At 40.9% G+C, this 21,956-nt stretch overlaps 1 long non-coding RNA gene across 1 annotated transcript in view; it reads left to right on the forward strand.

The window, feature by feature from the left end:
- The window catches only part of LOC106505137, a 29,159-nt gene continuing 27,477 nt past the window's right edge, over window positions 20,275-21,956 (forward strand). The window contains exon 1 of the long non-coding RNA XR_001299249.2: window positions 20,275-21,855. This is a non-coding gene — a long non-coding RNA (uncharacterized LOC106505137). The remainder of the gene's footprint in view (window positions 21,856-21,956) is intronic.

The following is a 21,956-nucleotide window of genomic DNA, read 5'->3' on the forward strand; positions in this document are numbered from 1 at the left end:
GCATATGGAGGTTCCCAGGCTAGGGGTTGAATCGGAGCTGTATCCACCAGCCTATGCCACAGCCACAGCAACGTCAGATCCAAGCCGCATCTGTGACCTACACCACAGCTCACGGCAACACTGGATCCTTAACGTGCTGAGTGAGGCCAGGGATCAAACTCGCAACCTCATGGTTCCTAGTTGGATTCATTTCTGCTGCGCCACGACGGGAACTTCCCCAGGTCTTTCTTAATCAGTGAATTTCATTTGTCTGCAATAATGGTTAAACCAAAAAGGCCTAAAATATATTTTCCATCTTCAACTGAATTTCAATAGGAATCATCTAGATTCATCCTGTTGGATCTTAACAGGTCAGATACCTTCTGGCACATGAGAAAACTGCAGTGGAGTGGTTAAGTGACTTGCTTAAATTGTACAGAGGGTAAATGGCAGAGCCCAGACACAAACTTCTGGCTTCTGATATGGTGCCTTGTCTGGTAAACCAGACGTTTCTGCTGTAGACATTGATAAAGCTGTGAAAACCAGGTGAGTAGCCTGGAGGGGTGTGTGTAGGGACCTTGTAGGCATAGATCCTTCATCTCAGATAAGTCTTCAACATGATAGCTGCTCATCAGATGTTCACTGACTTGAACAAAGCAGTCCTGTCAATGCTGGCACCCAGTTAGTGCTCCATAAATGGGCTTCATGGAACTGACTGCCAAAGATCAGGACACAGGAAAAGACCCATGGCTTTTGGGATGGTAGCGAGGCTGGGATGGTAGCGAGGCTTCCTGCATGCTCTTAGGCCTTCTCTCTGAACCTCCATTCTGGGCTTGAATCTTTCTGAGGGTACTTCCTACAAACAGGGTATTGAGTTCCACAGGAGCTTTGGGTCATCCAGGTTGCATCATTAGTGGACAACCAGCTACCCCCTCCTACCATGGCCAGGCAGCATCCCTGGTGCAGGAGCATCCAGTCTCCCTCTGTGATTAACCGGCTGGAGCCTGGCTATGATAAACAGAGCTCCTGGTCTGGGGGGTGGCCAGGTTCCAAATCCAGCTCCTTGGAAGTTCATAATTGGGCTCCACCTGTCAGGAGGTAATAAAGAGAGACTTGTTGGTATTTTGGAAGCACAACTTTGTACTTTTTGATAACTTGTCAGTAGCATATTGGAGTGTTCTCATTTTGCAACCTGGTCTACAAGAGACTTATGAAAGGTATTTATAAGTGTCCTAACTTTGACCTTACTCCTTACTTATTGCCAACTAGTCTTCCTCTGTTTTTGTCTCTGAATCACCCAGGAATTGGAGTCATTGTGCTTGGCTAGGAGAGGGGCTTCTGTCATCCTGAAAATTCCTGACTGCCTGGGGAGAAGATGGAATGATATTTATATTTTTTAAAATTCAGTGCCAGGAATGCTAAGAAAGGATTACAGGCATTGGGAATGAGCAGTTCTAGGAGGAGAGTAAGCAGTCACAACTAGGAGCTCCTCCAGCCTGTAAAGAGGCAGAGACATGTACATCTCTGCATCTCTCTGCAAGGGGAATCAGGATGCCTAGGACAGAATAGTTGTCAAAAGCCCTGGTTTTGCAGGTTGGGTAGTTCAGCTCAAATTGTACCCTGTTGGTTTGGGATATGCTGTAAAATTTGGTTGTGATGATCATTGTAAAAAAAAAAGGCCAACACTAAGGCATCAATACACACATTATACAACCATTAAAAAGCCATTAAACAACCATGAAAAAAATCGCACCCCTGTTACTTACTAGGTGGATGACATTAGAGAAAGCACATAACTTTTTTTTTGAAGCTTATTTTATTTTTTTATTTTATGATTTTTACTTTTTCCATTATAGTTATGATTTACAGTGTTCTGTCAATTTGTACAGCAAAGTGACCCAGTTTATATATATATATATATAACCCTATATATATATATATATATATTCTTATTTATTTATTTTTTTTTTTAATAGTTATTTCCCCAATACAATTTTTTCTACTGTACAGCATGGTGACCCAGTTACACATACATGTACACATTCTATTTTTACACATTATCATGCTCCATCATAAGTGACTAGACATAGTTTCCAGTGCTACCCAGCAGGATCTCATTGCTAATCCATTCCAAAGGCAATAGTTTGTATCTGTTAACCCCAAGCTCCCCAACCACTCCATTCCCTCCCCCTCCCCCTTGGCAAACACAAGTCCATGATTTTCATTTCTGTGGAAAGGTTCATTTGTGCCTTATATTACATTCCAGATATAAGTGATATCATATGGTATTTGTCTTTCTCTTTCTGACTTATTTCACTTAGTGTGAGAGTCTCTCGTTATATCCATGTTGCTTCAAATGGCATTGTTTTGTTCTTTTTATGGTTGAGTAGTATTCCATTTTGTGTGTGTGTGTGTATATATATACATACATACATACATACATACATACATACATATTCTTAATCCAATCATCTGTCAGTGGACATTTAGGTTGTTTTCATGTCTTGGCTATTGCGAATAGTGCTGCAGTGAACATAGGGGTGCACGTATCTTTTTCAGTGAAAGTTTTGTCTGGGTATATGCCCCAAAGTGGGATTGCTGGGTCATATGGTAGTTCTATATTTAGTTTTCTAAGGTACTTCCATACTGTTTTCCACAATGGTTGTACCAATTTACATTCCCACCAACAGTATAGGAGGGTTCCCCTTTTCTCCACACCCTCTTCAGCATTTGTTATTTGTTGACTTGTTACTGATGGCCATTCTGACAGGTGTGAGGTGGTACCTCATAGTTTTTGATTTTCATTTCTCTAATAATTAGTGATGTTGAGCATTTTTTCATGTGCTTGTTGGCCATCTGTATATCTTATTTGGAGATATGTCTACTCGGGTCTTTTGCCCATTTTTCAAATGGGTTGTTGGTTTTTTTGCTGTTGAGTTATATAGATTGTTTGTGTATTTTAGAGATAAGCCCTTTTCAGTTGCATCATTTGAAACTATTTTCTCCCATTCCATAGGTTGTATTTTGGGTTTGTTTTTTTTTTTAGTGGTTTTCTTTGCTGTGCAAAAGCTTGTCAGTTTGATTAGGTCCCACTGGTTTATTTTTGCTTTTATTTCTGCTGCCTTGGGAGACTGACCTAAGAAAACATTTGTAAGGTTGATGTCAGAGAATGTTTTGCCTATGTTCTCTTCTCGGAGTTTGATAGTATCTTGTCTTATGTTTAAGTCTTTAAGGCATTTTAAGTTTATTTTTGTGCGTGGTGTAAGGGTGTGTTCCAGTTTCATTGACTTACACGTGGCTGTCCAGTTTTCCCAGCACTACTTACAGAAAAGACTGCCTTTTCCCCATTTTATATTCTTGCCTCCTTTGTTGAATATTAATTGACTGTCGGTGTCTGGGTTTATTTATGGGTTCTCTGTTCTGTTCCATTGGTCTGAATGTCTGTTTCAGTACCAGTACCACACTGTCTTGATTACCGTGACTTTGTAATATTGCCTGAAGCCTAGGAGAGTTATTGTTTTTGTTCTTCAGGATTGCTTTGGCAATTCTGGGTCTTTTATGGTTCCATATAAATTTTTGGATTGTTTGTTCTAGTTCTGTGAAAAACGTCATGGGTAATCGGACAGGGATTACATTGAATCTGTAGATTGCTTTGAGTAGTATGGCCATTTTTGCAATATTAATTCTTCCAACCGAGGGGCATGGAATATCTTTCATTTCTTTGAATCCTCTTTAATTTCCTTGATTAATATTTTATTTTTATTTATTTATTTTTGTCTTGTCTCATCTTTTTAGGGCCATACCCATGGCATTTGTAGGTTCCCAGGATAGGGGTTGAATCAGAGCTGTAGCTGCTGGCCTACATCACAGCCACAGCAATGCAAGATAAGAGACTTGTCTGTGACCTACACCACAGCTCATGGCAATACTAGATCCTTAACCCACTGAGCAAGGCCAGGGGTTGAACCTGCATCCTCATGGATACTAGTCAGGTTTGTTAACCACTGAGATACAACAGGAACTCCTGATTAATGTTTTAGAGTTCTTAGCATATAAGCCTTTCACCTCCTTGGTCACGTTATAGCTAGGTATTTAATTTTGGGGGGTGTGATTTTAAAAAATATTGTGTTTTTATATTCCTTTTCTAATATTTCATTGTTAGTATACAGAAATGCAACTGATATCTGAATGTTAATTTTGTATCTTGCTACTTTGCTGAATTTGTTGATCAGTTCGAGTAGTTTTTGTGTGGAGTCCTTAGGGTTTTTTATGTATAGTATCATGTCATTTGCGTACAGTGACCATTTTACCTCTTCTTTTCCGGTTTGGATACCTTTTATTTCTTTTGTTTGTCTGATTGCTGTGGCTAGGACTTCCAATACTATGTTGAATAAAAGTGGTGAGAGTGGGCATTCTTGTCTTGATCCAGATTTTAGTGGGAAGGCTTTCAGCTTTTCTTCCAATGAGTATTATATTTGCTGATGGTTTGTCATAAATGGCTTTTGTTATGTTAAGGTATGTTCCCTTTTACCCACTTTGGTAAGAGTTTTTATCATGAATGGATGTTGGACTTTGTGAAATGCTTTTTCTGTGCCTATTGAGATGGTAATGTGGTTTTTTACTTTTCTCTTGTTAATGTGTGTATGATGTTGATTGCTTTGTGTATGTTGAACCATCCTTGTGAAAACTGGAAGAATCCCACTTGGTCATGGTGTATGATCTTTTTTATATGTTGCTAGATTCAGTTGGCTAAAATATTGTTGAGAATTTTTATGTCTATATTCATCAAAGATATTGACCTATGGTTTTCTTTTCTTGGTGGTTTCTTTGTCTGGTTTTGGAATTATGGTGGTGGTGGTGTCACAGAATGTCTTTGGGAATGTTCCTTCTTCAACCTTTTGAAAAAGTTTAAGGAGGATGGGTATAATTTCTTCTTTGTATGTTCGGTAGAATTTGCCTGTGAAGCCATCTGGTCCTGGACTTTTGTTTGTAGGGAGTATTTTTTATGACATATTCAATTTCATTTCTAGTGATCAGTCTGTTCAATTGATCTATTTCTTCTTGATTCAGTTTTGGTGGGCTGTAAGTATCTAGAAAGTTGTCCATTTCTTCTGGGTTGTCAAATTTGTTGGCATATAGTTGTTCATAGTACTCTTATGGTTTTTTTGTATTTCTGAAGTATCCATTGAGATTTCTCCTTTTTCATTTCTTATTTTGTTTATTTGCATTTTTTCTCTCCTCTTCTTGGTGAGCCTGGCCAGAGGTTTGTCAACTTTGTTTATCTTTTCAAAGAACCAGCTCTTGGTTTCATTGATTTTTTTTCTATTGTTTTTTGAATCTCTATTTTAGATTTCCTCTCTCATCTTTAGGGTTCTTTCTTTCTGCTGACTTTAAGTTTTGTTTGTTCTTCTTTTTCTAATTCATTTAGGTGGTGGGTTAAGTTGTCAATTTGAGGTTTTTCTTCTTTTTTGGTGGAGGCCTGTTTTGCTCTGAATTTTCCTCTAAGCACTGCTTTTGCAGCATCCCATAGATTTTGAATGGATTTTTTTTTTTTGTCTTTTTGACTTTTTAGGGCTGCACCTGCAGCATATGGAGGGAGGTTCTCAGAATAGGGGTCCAATCGGAGCTGTAGCTGCTGGCCTATGCCTCAGCCACAGCAACGCCAGATCTGAGCCACATCTGTGACTTACACTGCAGCTCGTGGCAATGCCAGATCCTTAACCCACTGAGTGAGGCTAGGGATCGAACCTACAACCTCGTGGTTCCTACTCAGATTGTTTCTGCTGCACCACAATGGGAATGCCAGACGTTTCTTCATTATCTTTTGTCTTGAGGTATTTTTTAATTTCCTTTTTGATTTCCTCATTGATCCATTGGTTTTTTTAGTAGCACGTTGTTTAGTCTCCATGTAGTCAGTTTTTTTCTCATGTCTTTTCCTGTGGTTGATTTCTAGTTTCATGCCATTGTTGTCAGAGAAGATACTTGAAATAATTTCTATACTCTTAAATTTGTTGTGGTTAGTTTTGTGCCCCAGTATATGGTCAATCCATGAGAATGTTCCATGTGCACTTGAAAAGAGTGTGTATTCTCATTTTTTGTGGATGTAATGTCCTGAAAATGTCAATGAAGTCTAATTTTTCTATTGTGTCATTTAGGATCTCTGTTGCCTTATTGATTTCCTGTCTAGAAGATCTGTCCATTGATGTGAGTGGGGTGTTAAAGTCTCCTACTATGATTGTATTCCCATCAATGTCTCCTTTTATGTCTGATAGTATTTGTTGTATGTATCTAAGTGCTCCTATATTAGGGGCATATATATTGATGTTTGTAATATCCTCCTCTTGAATGGATCCTTTTATCATTAAATAGTGTCCTTCTTTGTCTTTCTTTATGGCCTTCATTTTAAAGTCTATTTTGTCTAATATGTGTATTGCAACTCCTGGAAAGCATGTGACTTTTTTTTCCTTGCTTTTTAGGGCCACACCCATGGCATATTGAGGTTCCCAGGCTGGGGTCTAATCGTAGCTGTAGCTGCCAGCCTACCCCAGAGTCACAGCAACAAGGGATCCGAGCTGCATCTGTGAACTACACCACAGCTCACAGCAATGATACTTAACTCACTTAACCCAGGGATCAAACCCACATCCTCATGGATCCTAGGCGGGTTCCTTAAGCATTAACACCATTAACCGCTGAGCCATGAAGGGAACTCCCAAAGCAGATTAACTTTTGACCTTCAGTTTCTACATCTCTTTTATGGGAATGATGGTTTAAGTACCTCACTGTGTTGTATCACATTCTAAGTGTGTAAATGGTGGCAACATTACACACTCATGCTGTGCAAACTCAAGCAAGTTGCAACTTCTCTGGGCCTCAGTGTCCCCATTTGAAAGGCATTAGAGTAGGTGATTCTTTATGTCAGGGTCCAGACAGGAGATAGAAACCATGTCAGTTATTTCTACAGAGAAATTAATATAAACAATTCTTAACCAGATGTTAGAGAACTGGAAAGGCAAACAGGAAGCAGCTACTGTCCTTAGAGGGGGAACATTGAAACTGTTAAAACTTAGAAGGGGAAACATACCTCCCAGCAGGATCTGAGGTCTCTGGGGAAGGAAAGAAGAGTGATACTATGTGGCTGGTGCTGAGAAAATTGCAAACAGAATCTCCATGCTGTAGGAACAAGCCTAGCCTGTGAGGTGGCGTTAAAGAGGAAAAGTAGCTAGGGCTTTGTGGACCTAATGGGAAGCAAGCAGGAAGTAGCAGGCCCCCTCTCCCCTCTTTGGTCTCCTTCTAGTGCCCCATTCCCCATTGGGAAAGCCCCACAGGAAGCAGATGACAAAGGAGAAATGGGAGTGTGGAGGGTCCCATCTCTAGTATTACAAAGCTGAGTGTGGAAGAATGGGCTTGGGACTGAGAGGCAACAGCTTAGTAACTAGTATCATCTGTAAGGTTCCTTCCAGGTAAAATTAGGTTTTGAGGCCCATGCAGTGCTCTGTCCATGGCTCTGGAGAGTGAGCACATGTAGTATCATGAGCATGAGCTTTCTAGTCATGCAGAACAGGGTTAGAATCCTATCACTGACTCTTACCAACTATGGGACGTTCGGCAAGTTACTTTGAATTTCTCTGAGCCTTGTTTCCTCCCCTGTAAAATGTTCGTATCAGTACCTGTCTTACAGGGTTATTGTGATAACTAAACAGGAAGAATCTGTAAAATGCCAGGTACATAAATGGTAACTCATTATTGTTAAGGATTCTTGTTCTACAATTGCCTGCTGATTGGCTTGCTCCCTTTGTTGGTTGCACAAACTGATGTTGATTTTTTTTCTTCCATTCACATGCGGCACACTGGACTGTGATAAAGAGCCTGGGCAGAGGGTCAGCAGTATCCAGGGGGTCCCAGGCCACCTGGGGTACAGGGGACAGAAATTGTGAGGCTGCTCTTGGTTCTGCCAGGAAGCAATGGTCCACCCAGATGGGATCTAGTAGGCAGCTCTTGTTGTTTGTTTGTTTGTTTGTTTTTTCTTTTTACAGCCACAGCACTTGCAGCATATGGAAGTTCCTGGGCTAGGGGTTGAATCAGAGCTGCAGCTGCAGGCCTACACAACAGCCATGCCAACACCAGATCCCAGCCACATCTGCAACCTACACAGCAGCTTGCAACAATGCCAGATACTTAACCCACTGGGTGAGGCAGGGATGGAACCTGCATCCTCACAGGGACAAGTTGGGTTCTTAACCCGCTGTGGGAACTCTGCTCAGGTCTTTTAAGTAGCTAAAATGGATTTAGGATTAGAATCCAAGTCTGTTGGATTCTAAGCACATTCCTTTACTATTAAGGCCTATTACTATCAGGCCTTTCTCGGTGCTGATTAAAAGTAGTGCAAATTTAACTTAATGAATATCTGAACTTCTGAGTCACATGGTGATAGATTACTTAGTAGAGTACCTAGTCTGCTTTCTTCCAACTTCCCGTTAAAATAACAATTATAATGGTTTCATGCCATCTGTTTTAACAGCCCCGATGTATCTTTACTCAGCTTCGAGAAAATAGCTAAAAAACAAAGAAAAGGATACACACTCAGAACTCAATTGACAGTTTTTAGAATGATTTAAATCTTCTATGGTGACTATTGTATGTTGTAAACGGAATCTCCGGGCGGTAGGAACAAGCCTAGCTGCCAAGGTTGGGTTAAAGAGGAAAAGTGGCTTGGGCCAATTGTTGGGGATGAATTCTATTTAACTATTTAACTAAAAATATTCTCTTACCCCCAGCACAAGGCAGACAAGTTTTTATGTGAAACCATTCACCTAAATGGTACTTCTCTAACAAATTTTTCCCTTCAGATTTCTAAGCAATTTTGAGATTGTCTGCTCTAAGCATCCCAGGCATTGTGATTAAGTGGTGCTGTTTTTCAGAAATTTTGGCACTTATCATAACCATCCAACCCGTTCTAACAGGCCTGGTATAGGATTAGCTAGGACAGGTTTTGCTAAATCCTGCTTGATGTAAAAGAAGCTTCTGAAAATACAGATTTCCAAAAATTGTAGGAACAGTGAAGTTGGGTTGACAAGAACCATTCGTGGACCACCTTTGCTTCACTTCCTGTAAAAGCACAGGGCTACTTGTCTGAACTAGAAGGGAAGAGGGGAGAAGATCCCTTATTATTTCTTCATTGCCTGCTCTCTGCCTCAGAGCCTCAGGGCCATACTAAGAAAGCAATTCTCAATCTCATTTGGAAAAAAATCAACAAATGAGCATATCCAGGACTTTAAAAAAAAATAATTACAAGGGGAAGTATTTTCACTCTTCAATTAAAATTTTTTCTATTAAAAAGAATAGAAAATTAAAATAATTAAAAGAATGTGTTGCTGGAAAAAGACTTGGCAAGTAGATTTGGAGTAGAATAGCTAAGCTTGAAGTGGACAAAAGGGCATACATGAAATAAAATGCACAGCAAAACTCAAATATCAGTGAAGGAAGTGTAGGGGTCAAAATTTGCCACCCCAGAATGTTTCTTTGGCATGTGGATTATTTTTAGCTGAAAATGATCAAGGCCCAAAAGACCCAGAAAGAAACTTTAACTTTCCTCCTACCTGCCTGAAAGAATGTAGATAGAGGGAGGACCTGTTCCAGGAAGGAAGATATCACCACAGTTAAGTGTAGTGTGAGCCAGCTGTATGGACAGATACTAAGCAAAGCCTGTTTGTTAAAATTCCTTTCTGTGTCCCATTGTCTCTTCCTGGCCAGACAAAAATTTGTTTACCAAATGTTTGCTTTTCCATCTCCACGTAAATTGCCTTCCTTCTCTTTGAAATCATTAATTCTCTCCCCTCCAACATATTTTGTCTTTAAACAGAGATGGTATTTGCCATTTTGGAGAGTTACTCAGTTTTCCTGGGTCTCTGCCATGTATACATGTTATTAAACTTTTTTAAAATTTTCTCCTATTAATCTATCTCATGTCAACTTAGTTACTCAACCAACCAAAAGATTTTAGAAGGGTAGAGGAAAATTTCTTCCTCCCCAACAGAAGAAAAGATTATTCAATAAACTGTGCTGGAACAATAGATTAGTTGTGTGGGGAAAATTAAATTTTATCCCAAGTTAATTCTAGATGGTTTAAATAATCCATTGTGGAGTTCCCATATGGCTCAGTGGAAACAAATCTGACTAGCCTCCATGAGGACGTGGGTTTGATCCCTGGCCTTGATCCGTGGGTTAAGGATCCTGCCTTGCCATGAGTTGTGGTGTAGGTCGCAGACACGGCTCAGATCTGGTGTTCCTGTGGCTGTGGTGTAGGCCAGCGGCTACAGTTCCGATTGACCCCTAGGCTGGGAACCTTCATATGCCACGGGCGTGGCCCTAAAAAGACAAAAAAAAAAAAAAAAAAAAAATCCATTGTAAAAAGTAAAAGCGAAACAAATATTTAGAAAGGAGTTTACAAGTTTTGGATAAACTAAAAGCAATGAATAAACTTGAAAGGAAAATATTGATAGATTTGTCTGCATTTATAAGATGAAACTGTCTTACTCATTTGATCCTTGTAGGAAGATCCAATTAGATTAATAAGTATTAAAATGCTCTGCAGAGAGGTTCTCACTGTGGGAGAGTGGGTTAAGGATCTGTCACTGTCTCTGCTATGGTGCGAGTTTGATCCCTGGCCTGGTGCAGTGGGTTAAGGTCTGGTGTTGCTGCAGCTGTGGTGTAGGTCACAATTGCAGCTTGAATTTGATCCTAGCCTGGGAATTTCCATATGCTGCAGGTGTGGCCCAAAGAACCCCCCAAAAAACAAAAACCAAAAAAACTGAAAAAACCCTTACAGACTGCAAAGTGGAATATATTTGGAGTCACTCACAGGAGGATATAAGCTACTTGGTGATCCCGATTCAAATTCGTTTTCCCAATTTTCATGTGAGCATGCTAGGTTCATGTTTATTAGTGATGTTTTGTTTTAATAAAGCACTACTGGTAATTTATTCCCTACCATATTTTCACAGCAAAAGTATCCATCACCTTGCCAACTTAAAAAATACGCACAACCTCAAAGTTGGGAGTTAGGTTTTATTTGGGGCAAAATGAGGACTATAGCCCCAGAGTGAGCATTTCAGATACCTCTTTAAAAAACCACTCCAAAGAGGTAGGGAGGAAGGTCAGTATATATATGATTTTGGTGGAGAGGGGAGGTACATGCAAGCAAGCACACATTTTTACAGAAGGTTGCTGCTAATCTTGTGAAGGTTACTGCTAGTCAGAAGGAGCAGATGTTACCATGAAGGATTTTCGTGTTTTTTTGTTTTTGTCTTTTTAGGGCCACACCTGTGGCATATGGAACTTTCCAGGATAGGGGGCAAATCAGAGCTTCTTGCAGCTGCAGGCCTATACCAGAGCCACAGCAACATGTGACCTACACCACAGCTCAAGGCAACGCTGGATCCTTAACCCACTGAGCGAGGCCATGGAACCTGTGTCCTCATGGATACTAGTTGGGTTCATTACCCCTGAGCCACAATGGAAATTCCTCATGATTTTCTAGGAGATGCAAGAATTGGGCTCATAAAATCTTCTCCTGAAAATATCTAACTATCTGAAGACCTATTCTACCAATTTTCCCAGAGCAGAGGGATCTCCACCCTGAGCTTATTTCAGGGGGGCTTGAGGGTCAGCAGCTGCAGTTGCTCATGATTCATTCCATGAAGAGGCAGATGCAAGTGCCCGTCTCCAGTTCACAGCCATTTTAGAGAATGAAAGTAGCACCTAGCTAATATATATTCATCCATTGTTTTAAAGAGCTCCTACTTGAGGATCACAGAAATGCTTTGGCATAGATCCTTAGAAGTTGCAGTAAATTTAATGGGTCTCTGGGTTTTGGGAGAGACTTTAAGATTAGGGAGGGAATGGTGCAGAATAGTTATGGAGCAGAGATACAGAACCAGGGAAAGGGGCTGGGCTTAATTGTATTTTCTTAGGTGAAACAGCAGGGCCATTGGAATAGGCAGATACGGATTGAATCTTCATTTCTCAGTCACTAATGGATATCTCTGGGCAAGTTACTTCTTTGTCCTGTTCAAATAAAATAATAATAGTGCCTATCCTGGCTGGGTTCTTACTAGGATTAACCATCACTTGGGAGGCAGTGTGTAAAGCAAGGAGTCAGTGCCCTGCGGTAGTGCCCTTCTCCTTCCCTGCCTCCCTTTCTTGGACTTTGTTCAGCCATTCAGCCCCAGTTCTCTATCCAATTTATTCAACAACTTTATACCAAAAGCTTACTCTGGGAGTTCCCACCCTGGTGCAGTGGGGTAAGAATCCGACTGCAGTGGCTCAGATTGCAACTATGGCTTGGATTCAGTCCCTGGCCTGGGAACTTCCACATGCCGTGAGTGTGGTCATTAAAAAACAAAACAAAACAAAACAAAACAAAAAAACTTGCTCTAGATGGTACAGGGACCACACACAAGAAAAAGACGCAGTAGTTTCTCTCCTCACAGTATCTAGAGAACTGGATATAAAACCCAGATACCAAAATAAGGCATTAAAAGAGTTTATACAATTCTTTGGGACCTCTGAGAAGGCAGGGCATGTGAACCCGTGAAAACCATTTAGAAAATGTATGTACTAAAGTGGTGATCCCTGCCTCTGCCTCTTTACCTCTTACTCCTCTCAGGGGTTTGAAACTAGTAACTAAGACCCATCGGTAAGATTTTCTGTGAGAAGGACAACAGCATGTTAATACAGTTGGTAGTTGTTTCAGATTCCTAACCACCGCACCCCCCCCCCCGCAACTGAGTGTCCCACATTCTTGAGCAAATTGATGTGCCCATCAAACCAGCTTGTCTCAGAGGGACACTGCGTCAGCTTTGAGGAGGGAACACAGTTCCTATCTCACACAAATAAGAGTCTAAGTGGCTTTTCTTATTACAGTGATGGTAAGACTATGGCCACAAGGAGGATCAAGACATTCACTCTCCCCAGGGTGATCCATGGGGAAGTGAAGCAAGTAAGATAAGCAGAAGTATGAGGCTGGTGGCCTTGAGGAATGACCCGTGTTGGGAAGCCTGAGCTGCACACTTGTTTGTCTGCTTTTCTCAGGTGACCCCTTCATCCTATGGAACAGATTAGGAACCTTCATCTTGGAGAATGAACCATTGTTTTTGAATTCCTGCTTCTTGTTTCTCCATTGCCGTGGCTTTCAGGGTTGCGGTTTTGCAGAGCAACAGACTTTCTGTGGAGGTGCTTCTTGAATTGTCACACAGCTCTAAGTTAGCATTATCCTGAATACCAGTGGATCTTCTACACGTTGGTCCTCATGCTGAGTCTAAACTGTCCTTGGCTGCCCTGTCACCCATGGATGCTTTCTAGGCGTCATTTCTACTTCTTACTTCCAGCTACTTACCTCATTTGATGGGTAGGCATTACTGTTCGATTTTGCAGTGGAAGAAACTGGGATTCAGAGAGGTTTTTGTTTGTTTGTTTGTTTGTTTGTCTTTTTGCCTTTTCTAGGGCCGCTCCTCCGAAATATGGAGGTTCCCAGGCTAGGAATCTAATTGGAGCTATAGCTACCAGCCTACACCACAGCCACAGCGACTTGGGATCCGAGCCAAGTCTGCGACCCACATCATAGCTCATGGCAACACCATATCTCCAACCCACTGAGCAAGGCCAGGATCAAACCCGCAACCCCATGGTTCCTCGTCGGATTCGTTAACCACTGAGCCATGACGGGAACTCCCAGAGAAGTTTATCAACTTGCTTGAGGTCACAGAGCCACTAAGTATTTGTGCTCTTCTCTGACTCGACAGCCTATACTTTTATCATTACTCTATGCTATTTAATTTTTTTCTTTTCTTTATTGTGGTTAAAATATACACAGCATAAGATTTACCATTTTAACCTTTTTAAAGTGTGCAGTTCAGTGGCATTAAGTAGATTCACATTGTTGTGCGATCATCATCCATCTAATTTTTAGGCATTTAAAGACAGCAGGGACGTCCAAGTCTATTGGTAGTGGGCCACAAGATCATTAATTAAGATAATTAATTTACATTTGTGTGGGCCAGTGAATTTCTACTTGGTAACAATAGCTTGATGAACAATTATTTGGATGTGACTCAAATGTTCATCTGAATCTGGGAGCTTTATTTATATTTATCTTCTGTCAGGAACATCATAGTCTTCAGGAAATTAAACAAGAATATCTTATTATTATGTTGTTAATTATGTTCAGCTTTAATTGTAATTGCTGATTAATCCTAGCCTACCAGCTTAACAGCTGGGTGCAGCAGGCAGGCCCTGGTAGTGGTAGGCAGGTAAAAACACCAGAGAGCTCATGTGGGTTGCCTAATTAGATAAATTAGTGGTGCTAAAGACCTCGGTTGGTCCACTTTGGGGGAAGCAGCATGCTAGGTTTCTGGGAATGATGGGTATCAGGAGTTCTTTTTCTCTTTACCCGGCTGAATATTCTTGTTTTTTCCTCATAAAACGCAGGTTCCAATTGCTCTCCAGCCTGTTAACTAATATTTCTTTCCAATGTATCACCTGGAGTAGAACCCACCATGATCATGCCAGAACAGACAGAACACACCTCCCTAACTTTAGATAGCATGCTTCCACTCACGACACCCTGGAGAGAATCAGGCTTTGGTCACTGCGTTCATGTTGCTGGCTCACACTGAGATTGCAGTAAGTTCAAACTCCACATTATCTTCATGTATGTTATTGTGGCACCAGCCCTTCCTACCTATGTCCTTGCAAGATGGTCTTTTGAGCTCAAGGGCAAGATTCTGTTTCTGTCAAAGATGGAAAATAGGTACAATGCCCATCTTCTTGGACTTTGTTCACATCCGTTGACCTTGCTATTAGAACCTTTTCCACTGAGCCTGGATAGGCCTCAGAATCCTTCTCAACATAAGGCTTCACTTAATCATTACCAATAATCTTTAGTTGGCAGTACACAAGTACAAGCCTAATTGCCTTTCTTACTTTTCATTGATTCATATTTATGTATTTATTTATTTTTAGGACTGCACATATGGCATTTGGGGGTTCCCAGGCTAGGAGTCTAATTGGAGATGTAGCTCCTGGCCTAGACTAGAGCCACAGCAATGCAGAATCTGAGCTGCATCTGCAACCTACACTGCAGCTTGTGGCAATGCTGTATCCTTAACCCACTGAGCAAGGCCAGGGATGGAACCCGCTTCCTCATGGATACTAGTCAGATTCTTAACCTGCTGAGCCACAACTGGAACTCCTGTTTTATTTTATACTTAACCTCTCATGGCAAAGGATAAATCAGGGTACATTAAGGGCAAAAGACTAGGGCAATGATCAATTTAATAGAGCTTGATAGAATTAATATCACAGCAAAAGTCAAATGTTGCTTGCAGCAAAAGTGCAATAGTTTTATTATATTTAAAAAAGGATTCATTAAAAAACACATTTAAGACCTTATTTTTGTGAACAAGTTATGCTAGAAACTTACCTGTTTGCAGAAACCATGATTGCATTTCCCTTCAGTGATTCTGCTTCTTTCTATTCTCCACCACTCATCTCATCTGTGCCATATGCAGTTGACTTTAGGTTCAGAAGAGGTGGGGGAGGGGAGTGGGGGAGCAGGCACATTGCATTTTTCCTCTTTTTTCTTACTCCCAAGACTAATGGGGAAATATGTCAACCTTCATTTCCCTCTAAAGATTAAAAAAAAAAAAGTTAAGGAATGAACGGGGAGACATTGGGCTGGCAACAGTTTACATTGGTTAGGCGATACTGGGTTGGTTAAAGTTTACAGTTTTGCAAAATAGTCCTTATACTGAAACCAGTCTTTCAGATACAAAGTAGCCTGAAGTACCTGGCAGCCACAGGCTGTTGAATTCCCAATTCTTCACCTTTGCAAAAGGCTCTGTGTCTTGCCAGGATCAGTAAACCAAAGCATTACTGACTTGATGTGTATATAAAAAGCATATCATGGATTATGAAGCAGGGGAATAATGATCGTTCTTTGATTATGTCCTACTTCAGGTATTTTAAGTATTTCTTCTTGCCATCAGGAGGGGTTCCCTTATGTGTCTGTGACTTGGCAGCATCCTGATGTTGACAGTATTTTTCAGAACCTAGTTTCCAAGACTCTTAGTTATTAGATGTTCAGGGTGCTATTCACCTCTCCTTCACTTTCTGATCTGACCAATGGGAAAGACACATAAGGAATAATAGACAGTAAAGTACCGCTTTTTTCATAGCTAGACAAACCTCTGATACCCAAGGTAAACTTTGATAAAAGCTAGATTAATGAACCTGACTCTGGTGTGAAGTTGAAGTGCATGCTTCCACCACCTAGCCCAAATCTAAGGCATTAGAGTCACATACGCAGCCTAAGAGTAAGCATATGAGGAATGGGCCTGCAGAGTCCCATCCATATGACAGGACTACAGGCCTGCCACATCCAGCCAGTCATAGGTTGAACAAGTAGAACAGCAAGCATGTCTGCTCCCGCTTAGGAAGGACAGTCCAGGGGTCCTTACCATGTGGCGCAGAAATGGAAAGGGCAGTCTTTAGTACAGTGATGCTCCACCAGTAATTGCAACGCATTGAGTCTGAACTCTCACCCAAAACATGCCCCGCCCCCTCAGTGGAAAATGAATCATGGGTGGGAGAGGCCAGAACATCCTGTCCATCCTCCTAACAGAGGGGGGAGCGGGGCAAACGGCTTTTCATCCATTGTACAACAAGCATCAGTATTCTTCTCTTCACCAGTGTCAGTTTTGAAAAGTAATGCTCTATGCTGTCCCTTGGAGGATGTCTTGTTTGTGATCTAATCCAAGAAATGATGATTGGGGAAACAAGCTTTAGGCTGCAAAGATGGTAGGATTTTGATTGGAGAAAAATGTTATGCCTAGACAACTCCCCATGGATCATCTGCAAGTCAGTCCTTGGTTTATGCAAAATAGCACCTGTGCCTCTGTGCTGATGGTGCAGATGTAGTAATTAACCATGCGGAAAAGCCAGCTGCATGCCTGGGATTGGGGGTGAGCCTTTTCCCTGTCCAGGAGTGGGGGATTCCAATTTAAAGAGAAACAAACATATGAGAGGCTGGTGTGGAAAGTCTCAGAAAACTGACTACTTGGCTTGTGAAAATTGCTTTTCGTTTCCAAAACAACAATGTTTTTGAGAAAAATGAAACTTTTATCATGTGAGATTTCCTCTAAGGAAAAAATATTCATATATTATATTAGAATACAGTATGGCAATGTTAAAAAACTGTGAATGGATTTTGGAATTAGGGGAATTCAGGCTTAGCATCTGGGTCTCTTACATACGGGGAACCTTGGCCCAGTTACTTTGCCTCTCTGAGCCTCAGTTTCCTCATTCAGAGTGGAGATAATTATAGCTACAGGCAGGGTTTCTGTGTGGATTATAGATGTTGGATGTAAAGTGGCAGGCCCAGAATGAATTGTGATGATAATGTATGCTTTTTTTTTTCTAAATTCTTTATTCTGCATCATGATGGGTGGATTTGTAAGCTTTATTTGTGCCCAGCACTAAATCCTGGATGATTTTTGTCCTTTATATGTCAGAAAAACTAGGTCAGATTTTAAAGTGGGAATTAGGAGATCCTCTTCCAGAAAGATCCTTTCTGGTCTGTATTATTGGTTTTCCCAGAGAATTAGATCATCCAAACATTTGCAGATGCATTGGAGTTTGCAATGAAGTGCCAGATGCGGTTATTGGGACAGAATACTGCCCAAAGGGAAGCTTGATGGATATTCTGCTTAATGGTGACATTCCTCTCAACTGGGGTTTCCAATAAGATCCAGACATTTGAGTGCTAGGAAGCACAAATCCTACAACCAAACCCTCTTTCTATCAGCATTCCTAAGGATCTATTGCCATCTGAATGCATTATTTTGGAAGAAGATTTGTGTAATGTCTTGTGGCATGAATGGAACTGGGTAGGTCATGATACCTAGACAGGGATGCCTAGAGGAACAGGATTTTCAACCAGGCTCACCCACTGGTGCCCAGGGGAGACCTGCCTGGAGGTGCTGATAGAAAGTCCTGCATAGCATTTAGACTGTAGCTATAGGCAAATAGTAGGCACTTGCTAGGTCTAATAAGTTTATATAACACACACTATGCTGGACAATGAAGCTGACAAAAATAAACAAGAACTATTCCTGATGTTCAAGAACATCTTGGTTTGGTGGGACAGACAAATAAGCGAGTTACAGCAGAGTTGATAGAAGTCCTAGGGGAGTGTTAGGTGCATGGGAGTAGCATCTAGTTTAGACTGGGGATGGGAAATGGAAGGTTTCCCACTGGAGATGAGCTGAGGAAGGCAGAAGTTTGCCAGGGGAAGGGAAGAAGAGAGGTCCTTCCAACGAAGGTGTCAGAATGGTCCAATCTGGGATTGTAAATCAATTATGTACAGCCATAGCTTAGAGATGAGGGTGGAGGTGGGAGGTAGGAGTGTGAGAAATGAGACAGAAAGGTAAGTGGATGTTCCTGAAATGGGCCAAAGTAGGATGATAATTTGGTATTTGATAAAAATGGAATTTCAAGTAAGTGGGGATTGTTTGAATAGAAGATTCAGGACAACTGTCTAACCATTTGGCAAAAATAACATTAGATCCCTAGTTCTTACCTTTAACCAAAATTAATTGGGGGGCAGCTTTAAATTTTCAATATGAAAAATGAAACTTTAGAAGTACTAGAAGAAAAGAGATATGGCTATATAATACTACAATGAAAACTTAACAGGGATATGAGTATCCAGGAAAAATATTTCTAACATGCTCTGTAACCAAGTATAACTAACAAAAGAGTTCATGTTGATACTCAGACTAGTAGGTATTAGCAGTGTAAGTAGGAAGACAAATAACTTCTGGTCTGTAATTATAGATAAGTCTATGAACATCTAAATTTATTCATTCATTCGTTTTTCTTTTTGGCCATGCTGGCATCATGTGGAAGTTCCTGGGCCTGAGATTGAATCTGCATAATAGCAGTGACCCGAGCCACACCAGTGACAACACTGGATCCTTAACTCACTGTGCCACCAAGAAACTCCCTAAATTTACTTTTAAATGTGACACGTACAGGTGAATCAGATTTATTTGGAATAAATATTCATTTTTTCCCTCAATAATTATAACCCTGTAGCATTCATGTGGGTATAGCTGAGCTTACCTGAAGTCACACCTCCACTATCCCTACAAAGAGTGGCTCTGCATTTCACAGAGGAAGAGCAATCTGCGTGGATTTTTAATTTGCTGTGTAGGAAGGATTTCACATCAAAGTGACCTGCATGTCTTTTTGCAGTTATGCTATCATTTTGTTGATCACTAAAACGGAGTGACCCAGTCTTAGACTCTGTTGAACATATTTTCAAACGAACCACTGGGGAGTTGTATGCTTCTCCATTGCTTGGCAGTGCAGTGTGCCCTACTCTACTCTAGCAGAGAATGATATTGGGTCTGATTTTTTTATATATTTCTGAGAGAGACTAAGACATATATTACATTGTTTGTTTATCTGTCTATGTTTGAATAGCGTATATTTTTGTTTGAAGAAGTCCCCTATGTAAAGTCTTCCTGATTAGGGTGAGTTCCCCCGTCCAAATCTAGGCAGATTATAGGACAGCAGGACTAAAAATACTCTCACTGCATCTGGAACACTGGGATCCTTTGGGATTTGTTTCATTTGACCATATTCCAATCATAATGATGTTGAGTGTGGATTTTGTTCCCCAGGATGTGAATCCTTAAATAAATTCTTCTTACCCTTAGGTTTTTGTTTATTTTAAGTAGTTCCCTCCAGTTTATACATTCTAACAGATGACAAAAATTATGCATAGTTTCAATGGAGAGCAAAACCATCATTAAAAACATTTTCTATTAGAGAAATAGGAGGAGAGCGAAGATGGGGCATGGTTCTTTGAAATTATTTTTCACTTAATTATTTTGAAGGTAAAACCCTTGGGAGCTGTGTATGCTGACCAGTAGTTTCTTGTGCTCCTAAATGCAGTTCAACAGATAAGTCAGGGGAGGTGGGGGTTTCAGCCAGAACAATCAAACATTATCAACTGATCTTTGTACTTTTATTTTTTTAATTTTTTGTCTTTTTAGAGCTGTACCCATGGCATATGGAGGTTCTCAGCCTAGGGGTTGAATCAGAGCTATAGCTGCCAAGTTACGCCACAGCCACAGCAACACAGGATCCAAGCCTTGCCTGCGACCCACACCACAGGTCATGGCAACGCCGGATCCTTAACTCACTGAGTGAGGCCGGGGATTGAACCTGCAACCTCATGGTTATTAATCGGATTCATTTCCACTGAGCCACAATGGGAACTCCTGATCTTTGTACTTAAATAAATGCAAAGAGGAATAGAAGGAGAGATGCTAGCATACAATGAGAAAATCTGCCTCATCTCTCAGATCAGAGGAATCATGAAATGTTGATGGTAGTGGAGAATTTACTTTATACCAATAACTACACTATTTGGGTCCATACAATATTGCCATTTCCCCCACTCATCTGGCTATTACCCAATTTAACTAGTTACAGCTTTAATATATGATTAAGCAAATTAATTTTCAACAACAAATCACGCAGTTTAAGTGTAATCCCACATTAACTAAAACGAAGCAAAACAACAATGTGGCGGGGGACAGAGGCTGTGGGTTGAGGGGCACAGTAGGCAGTAAAGGGCCTGAGCAGCACCATTGGAGTCTGGGAGTGCTGGTATGACTGGATGTCTAGGAAGGGCCCTCTGGTGGAGAATCTTAAGTGTCAGGTTGGGAAAGTTACACTTGATCGGAAAAGAGTATTGACAGTTCTTGAATGGTGGGAATGATGTGGCAGAAAGAGGAGAGAGAGACAAGCAGTGGTGACAGAATTGAAATTTCTCTTCTTCATGGTTAATTAAAGCACTTAGTAAAGGCTCCAGAGTGGCTCACCTAAAGGAATGCCTGATGCATGGTGTATTTCTACATGATGTTTCACAGATAACTTGCTACACTTGCTAATTTGACCCTTTTGCCTCAGAGGGAGGCTAAGGGGTTGAATCAACCATCTCAGCTTGTCCCTTTGGGGGCATCCACAGCTAAAGCTAGTAGGTGGAAGTCACCCTATAGATTGTTTATTTGTGCTATTTCATTTTCATATGTGGCAGTTGAGATATAGAGATTGACAGAGCTGTTCAAGGCTCCAGCTCACTTCCTTACTCCTATTCAGTTCTCTAGTAGAAGGACACCAATTCAGTCCTGGGATCTCTGTTTTTCTCTCTTCAATACTACTTCTTTTGTCATTTTGGGTAACTTCAGTTATGAGGACAATGTGTCCAATACTTGTCAGGCCCTTGACCTCCATCTTCTCCCATGAACTTGTCTCCTCACCTCACCTTAGATTCCTTGGTCCATCATGGATATAAATTCATCTGCTTAAACTCTCTTCTGTTGTCTTATCACAAACTGACAAGTTATATGTGATTTGTGGATTTCTATCTCTGCCTCTGGACTACAAACACCTTGAGGACAGGGCCCTTTTTTTTTTTCTTTGCTCCCTGCTGTGTCCTGAGTGCCTAAGGCATGGTTGGCACATGGGAGGTGCTCAGGAAATAACAGCTGAGTAAATGAATAAATAAATCAGTGAAAACAAAAGTTGCTTTCAGAGTGGTTAAATTATATTTTGCTCTAGAGAGTTTGGCACATGGATCTGTTTGGCTTATTTTTAATACTAAATGTTTTTTTACTTTTCTTCATTTCTCCCCTCCCACAGAACAAAGAGCCCCATTCTGTGGAGCATTCCTTGTATCTCCTTCTTGAGAAGCTGATTTCAGGGAATCCTGAGATCTCTGTTCTTGCTCCTGAGTATGCAGAGGTAAGGGGGTGAGGAGGAAAGGGAACCTGGTGAGTGCTAACTTGGAAGCCATCACATTGACCAAGCAGAAGCTCATGTCATGTCCTTGAAAGAGATATATC

This window comes from Sus scrofa, chromosome 10, assembly GCF_000003025.6.
Source record: "Sus scrofa isolate TJ Tabasco breed Duroc chromosome 10, Sscrofa11.1, whole genome shotgun sequence".
Classification (NCBI taxonomy): domain Eukaryota; kingdom Metazoa; phylum Chordata; class Mammalia; order Artiodactyla; family Suidae; genus Sus; species Sus scrofa.